Source organism: Musca vetustissima, unplaced genomic scaffold (genome assembly GCF_032173495.1).
Source record: "Musca vetustissima isolate MV318-11 ecotype Yass unplaced genomic scaffold, APGP_CSIRO_Mvet_v1 utg7742, whole genome shotgun sequence".
Lineage (NCBI taxonomy): Eukaryota > Metazoa > Arthropoda > Insecta > Diptera > Muscidae > Musca > Musca vetustissima.
Window position 1 is genome coordinate 93316 of NW_026881582.1, and position 7593 is coordinate 100908.

A 7593-nucleotide genomic window follows, 5' to 3' on the forward strand; every position below is an offset into this window, starting at 1 on the left:
GATGTTTTGTTTATGTTCGCCACCGTACTTACGTTCCAGTGCAGCAATAACATCTTCATAGTTGTTCCTAGAAGCGACAGGAATACTCTGTATAACATCAGCAGCACTGCCCTTCAATGCCAGAAGTAGTGCAACCGCTTTGTCGCTGTCGTTCCACGAATTTCTAGAAGCCACTGTCTCGAACTGTAACTTGAAAACATGGAATGACGTAGAGCCGTCGAATACAGGAGGTTTGATTTTTAGTGTGTTATCAGGAACTCGCACCGGACCACCTTTAATTTCCAGTTCCGACATTTTCTTCTCCAGATTCGTAACCCCGTGGTCGTGGACCAGAAATTTCTCATCCACAGACAGAATCTTCTCGTCAACCGACTGCACTTTCTTATCCAACTCTTTAATTTGGACCTCCACGGTTTCCACTCTCATTCCAATAACTTCTGTAATGTTCTCGAGTTTCTCGTTCATTATTCTCGAATTTTCATCTAACTTTCTGGAATTCTCTTCGAACATTCGTCTCGTGTTTTCTTCTAACTTTCTGAAATTCTCTTCGCTCCTTCTGGAATTTTCTCAAACATTTTAGCCAGCATTTCTCTGAAATCGTCACCCCTGGCAGCTACTGACGAGACATCTCCACCGTTGTATTCGCCCATTTCCGATAAATCCACTTCATCCTTACTGCCAAACTCATATGTATCGATGTTCATACCACGGCGCTCGAACTCATCCTGTAACGTTCAGGGATGCGTGTGGTATTGTAAATTAATCAAACCTAGGTGGTAAAGGCTTACACATAGTTCTATGTACCGGCTGTACTCAATCGGCCACACACTACGTACAAAAAAAAAAAAAAAATACAAATGGATCACAAGACGATTATATCTATATTAAAAGTTGTTGGTTTGTTAGGGGAAATTGTTGTTGTTGTCGATTCGGATAACTGTAGGTGTTAATAGTTACCCTTGTGCCCACCCACGGGTTCCTCTGGAACCTCCATCGGGCCTCCACGTTTATGAGGACCCCCAAATGATTAACAATGGCTGAACCTCCTCCTATTTTACCCCATAGTAAATATTCAGAACATCTTCAGTTCATATAATGATATATTTTCAAGTGAATTCAACATTTACAATCATTAAGAATAAATATAAAAAAAATCATAAACTAAGTTTAAGGCCAAGGCCAAATTCAATAAAACTTCTTCAATATAAATATTTTCGATTGGAATATATCTATCCATGAACAATTGGTGTCAACCACAACTCTTGTGCGACTAATCAATTATTCAGCACTTCAACTTATTTCGATAACCCACCAATCCTATTGAGCTCAATGAAAAGGGGTAAAAATGATTTGATACCAATTTGGAAGAAAATTGGGATTAACACCAAAAGGTTTTACAATTATGGATAATGTCGGTTTTAGGATCGAAAGTCCTGTTATCTTTGAATTTAACTTAACAAAATATAAAAATCAGTTTAATTTATCATATGGAAGAATATTAAATATCATTCAAATTTAATCTCAGTTATATTAATATTAACTATTAATATCAATTAATTATTTTTCATTATTAAGATTGACATGAACAATACAACAACACAATATATTATCTCATATACACATACACAGTTGTATATAGATGTCGTACCAAGGTATATATATATATCACTTATGCATATATATAGTTATAAGTATATATATATATATATATATATATATATAATATAAATGCATAGGCGACACTTTTTGTTACGGTAGCTTGTTATAATTGTATAAATTTAAAATTTTGTTTTTGCATTGTATAAATTCAAAATTGTATCAATTTAAAATTTCATTATTTTAAGATTTATAATTTCAAGAAAAATAATTTTATAATCACATACTTTTGAACAATACTGTAAAATTCATCAAACATTTTCTTTGCATATGCAAAATTACACGAGTTTAGGTGCCGTTATTAAAAAAAAAATTACCGTTACACATTGCACCCTACAGGCAGTATTACGGTACATCAAATAATATGTAACACTATTTTGCACACATAACCTTTATAATGCAATTTAAAAAGGAAAATAACAAAATTAAATATCGGCTGACCGTCGATTCAATATTACAATAAAAAGAATAGCTTTCGCACTTCTAAACCTATGGTTGAGAAGTAGGAAACGCTATATGAACATAGTTGTTTCTGCCACTACTTCTACTACACTGTCACGACACACCTCTTATTTCACTTCTACTTATCCTGAATGGATCCTCCTAAGTAGATGGCTGGAAATGTAGATTTTCTCTTATGGGATGTTCTGATGATTTAATGCTGGTGGTATAATGTGGCTTCCGATACGGCTTGATGTCCAAAATTGGGAATTGGGTAGGGTGGTTCTTCGACAACCATATAATGGTCTCTTGATACAAAATTTATTCTTGGTTTCGTGCAGGATATGATTTGGAATTGCGTACTGGCAGGTTTCTTGTTAATGAGTCGGCAAAAATAAAGAAATCCATGCAAAGTGATTCAAAGTTTGCCTTGGAGTGCACTCGGTTACCATCAATGTAAAATGAATTACGAGGTTGGTGGAACATTTGCAATCAGGAACCACATACCAGTACTCAGTTCTCCAATTTGATTCTGAATGGTATCCTCGTCAATGTAGGAAATGTATGATGGTATAGGGGTACGCCAAATATGGTGCCGCCTGTTGAATAGAAATTTCAGAAATCCCTTTAGATTTGGTTTTAACAAGGGAAAGGAATACATGTGTATGTATTTGCCCTTTATTACTAACACTCACCTATGTCAACCAAAAGAATCCGATTGGGATTAAAAAGTCCTCGTTGGGCAAACACTTTGCAGTCGAACCACGTGCACTCACTTTACTTCTTATCAAAGAAACAATTATTTAAGATCGACTTCTTGTATCACTCACTTTTTTTGGAATGTGCGAAATGCAAAAAGAAGCGCGTTAAGGGGTGCAGTGATCGAAAAATGCATTTTGGTGGTGCCATATCAACAAATTCAAAAAGTAGTCGGTAACCGATCACTAACTAAATGAAAGCGGTGTTTGCGTTTTGCTTACGCCGAAGGTTGACATAACAATCCAACAGACGTTTTTGTAGTTCAGCCTTGTTGCCAGTAGAGGACAATTCCAATTTATTAAGCTCCTTCTTCAAGTCTTCCTCTCGTAGATCCTTAAACTTCATCGTAGTATTATCGTAATCTCACTTCCGACACCAATTGTTACGTTCTTTGATTTTACTTAATCCCGTGTAGACGTTGTTTTATTTCCCAATACAGTTCGTACTAAATAAAACGCGGGTTCTTTCTGATTACAAATATTACAATGATTTTATTGACACAACTTTACTTTGCACTTTACTTTACTTGACGGTTTCAATTCGCGATCTGATTCACAACTGACTAACTGCCTTGCCATTTCCCCTATTTATATGAGCCTTGTCTGAATGCAGCAAACACATACAAACTTACATGGAGTGAACAATAACAACACATATACAGGCGAGGGAGTAACAAAGAAAGAGGAATTAAGCGATCATCAATGATGACGTTTAACAAGAATTGTACGTCAATAACAAAATAGAAAATTAAAGAGGAAATGGAAGGATGTAGAAAAATCTATACAGTAGTTGTTGTTGTGAAGTTATGCGAATAAACTGCGTAGTAGAAATTTACGTTACAATTCAAATTCTTAAATTAACGGAATTCATCTAAATTAACATAAATCTAAAGTTATATTCGTAACAATATTATTTTATTTTCACAGCAAACTTTATATGTCAGAAAAACCAATTCACACATTAATATCGACCATAAATTAAATATGAGTACCATTTAGTACCAAATTTCATTATTCGAGCTCTAAAGGTTCACCCAAATCCAAATTTTCCATTTAGCACGCATTATTTCCATAAGTACCCTGTTCAACCATTCAACAAAACTTCATTCTTATCCCGATCCTACACCCCCACAATGATTTCAAATTCAAATTTTAGGATTCCAACTATATTGGTTCACCCACAATTTGAATTTTACCAAATTTAGTACACATTAGTACGAATATCCAAAACTTCCTAAATACCCCAATCCTACACACCGACAGTGACTCTAAACCCATGTTTCAGGATTCCAACTTCATAGGTTCACCCACAATTCAATTCAAAACTATTTAAATTGTACCAAATTTAGCACACAGTAGTACGAATTTCCAAAACCTCCTTCTTACCCCAAACCAACACCCCCACAGTGATCCTAAATCCAAGTTTCAGGATTCCAACACTATCGGTTCACCCAAAATTCAAACTGTACAAAATTTAGTACACTGTAGTACCGATTTCCAAAACTTCCTACATACCCCAATCTTACACCTCCACAATGATTCTAAATCCAAGTTTTAGGATTCTAAATCTATCGGTTCACCCACATTTCAAATTGTACCAAATTTAATACACAGTAGTAATTATTTCCAAAACATCCTTCCTACCACAAACCTACACTCTCACAGTCATTTAAAATCAAAGTTTCAGGATTGCAACTCTATTAGCCCACCCACAATTCAAATTGTACCAAATTTAGTACATAGTTGTACCAATTTCCAAAACTTCCTACATTCCCCACCCAATCCCGCACTTCCACAGTGATCCCAAATCAAAATTTCATGATTTCAATTCTATCGCTTCACCCACAATTTAAATTGTACCAAATTTAGTACACATTAGTACCAATTTCTGAAACTTCTTACATATTTCAATCTTACACCTTAACAGTGATCCTGACTCCAAATTTCGTGATTCTAGCTCTATTGGTTCACCTAAAATAAAATTGTACCAAATGTAGTACCATTTAGTACCCATAAGTATTAATTTGTTAAACTGAATCCTGACCTTAATCCTACATCCCTACAATGATCCTAACTCCAAACGTCATTGTTCCAGCTCTATCGGTTCACCCAAATCCAAATTGTATCAATTATAGTACGATTTCGTACTTTTCGTACACATAAGAAAAAAATTTCCAAAACTACGTTCATATCCCAGTTCTACACTCCGACGGTAATGTTACTTTCAATTTTCAATTTTCCAGCTCGATTTGTACCTCCAAAATTTGTATCAAATATAGTACCATATAGTACTTTTCATACACATGAGTACACGCTTTCCAAACTCTCCTCATATCAACCTTAATTTGCTTTCCAAATATCAAGTTTTTAGCTCAATCCATTCACACGCTACGAAATTGTACCAAATTTAGTACATTTCAGAATTTCAAAATAAAACGCAGTAGTAGTACGAAAAAATTATTAGTGGTTTTTTATTTAAAATAGGGATTTTGTACCAAAAATAATGTAAATCTTAGAGTTCTATTATTAAAATAGGCTAGAGAGTGAATACAAAAAATTAATGTTGATTGTTTAAAAATTAGTGATTTACAAAACTATAATCATAAATTAAAGCAATTAGATCTTCTTGTTGTTGTTTGCTATCGAAATCTAAAACTATGAAACTAAAAATATATTCTTAAGTAGATGTTGCTTATTAACAAGTAACTAACAGCCTAGTGACTTACGACCAAACTCCTTGGTTTTGAAAAATATGTCATTTATTTTTGTTTTGATTCAAAAAACATTTATAAACATAAATAAAGGTTTGGTCGTAAGTCACTCGAATTCGTTCGTTTGGAATTTTACAAAAACAGGCTGTAAATCTTTTGGGTATTGTTGTAGAGATGACCGAAATTATGGAAACAAAACAGAGGTGTTTGTATGTACAAAAAAATAAATAAAAAATATACAGAGCATTTGGGTTTAATAGTGACAAAACTAAAATCGGCGATAACAAATCGACTTGGTGTGGAATGATAAAAGAAATATAAAAATGCTTTTGAATTTGTGCGACGTGACCAAATTAGAGGAAGACAAATTGTGTTTTTATGGGGGCCATATTGAAATTCTGTTAAAAATTCGGAAGATTTGTAAGAATTGTAACAAATAAAAACGCGAAAGAATAATTAAAATTTTTCTGACGAACATACATTTTCTGTGGATGTAAAGAAAATTTTTTAAAAAATTTAGTCTTTTGATTTTTACTACAAGTGATGAAGTTTTAAAGGTGTATTTTTCATAGGCGAGAGTTATTTTAATCAATGGTGGACACTACGCTTTTGATTTGAGAAGCTTTTTAAATGATAACGTTTATGTACTTTGTGTGCATATGTGTGTTTTTTTTTCATTTTATTTCTAATATTATTTTTTCTGTTGGATTCTGCTAATATTGTTTCATATAAAAAAAGAACAAACCAGGGCTATCAATGTACACATATACAATGTTCAAAACAAAAAATATTGATTGAATGTGTAAAGCTTAAACCTATATAGAAATCAGACCAAACTTACATTGTAAAATTGGAGTTAAAATTTAGAATTTTCGTTTGTGTATATCTTTATCGTTATTATAATCGTATAGATTTATAGAGATATTCTTCTTCCTTATTGCTGTATTTTTATAGTGCCGATCACTACACTATTTCATTCATTATCATATGACAATTCTTCTACAAAACAAATAAAAAGATTGTTTTAAAGGCGTTACTTTGTTTTTTTTTTCATTTTTTTCTTGTTTGTTTATACTACTAAAAGTAAAATATTTCATTTGTATAGTAGATGAATTTAGTTATTGTATAAATAAATAGTTTGTTGCTTCATTTATTTTCAATACAAAATAAAATTAACGCAAAAATGTACAATTAAAGTGAAACAGTAAATTATGTAATTTGTATTAAATACGAATGAGTAGTACAACAGTACTTCATTATTGTTATACATAATGTGTGTATATATATATATATATATATATAAATATATATGCATATAGAATACAATGTATATTTGTATTACATTAAGAGGGGGTTATATTTTATGGATGTGGATTGTTGTTGTCATTTGTTATATTAATTTAGTTTATATTAATTTTTGTATCTTACTTAAATACTTGTAAATAAATAATTATATTTCTATATATAAATATATATGTACGTTCGTATATATGTATATGTAAGCATGTATGTGGGTTATATGATATTTTATACTTATAAAAAATGAAGATCTAAATAATTGTTTGATTAATCCAACATATTATTCTATACATAATTTGAACTTTTAGCTTTTTAGAATATCTATACATTTTCTAGTCTGGAGTTAAACTAATGATGGGATTTCCAATGCAGCATAAACTTCAATTCACGTAAAATCCACAAGTGCTAAGCAAGCATAAAATGTTATATTTAGATATAAAATAAAATATTCTTTGAGCTAAAGCTATGTATATTATTATTATTTTTTTTCAATGTGCTAATGGAAGAGAGAGATTGATCAGAAACAAAATAAAGTCGCATTATAGTATGTTGGTTCAATTAGAATTATTCCAAAATATTAAAAATATATTAATAGATCCAAATTTCGATGTGTGTAACAATTCAGCTTCTAAATTCTTTTATGTTCCAATAGAAACATACTGCACCGATATAGGAACACACTGACAATTGATGGTTATTTTAGCATTTAATGTGTCCATATGATGTCC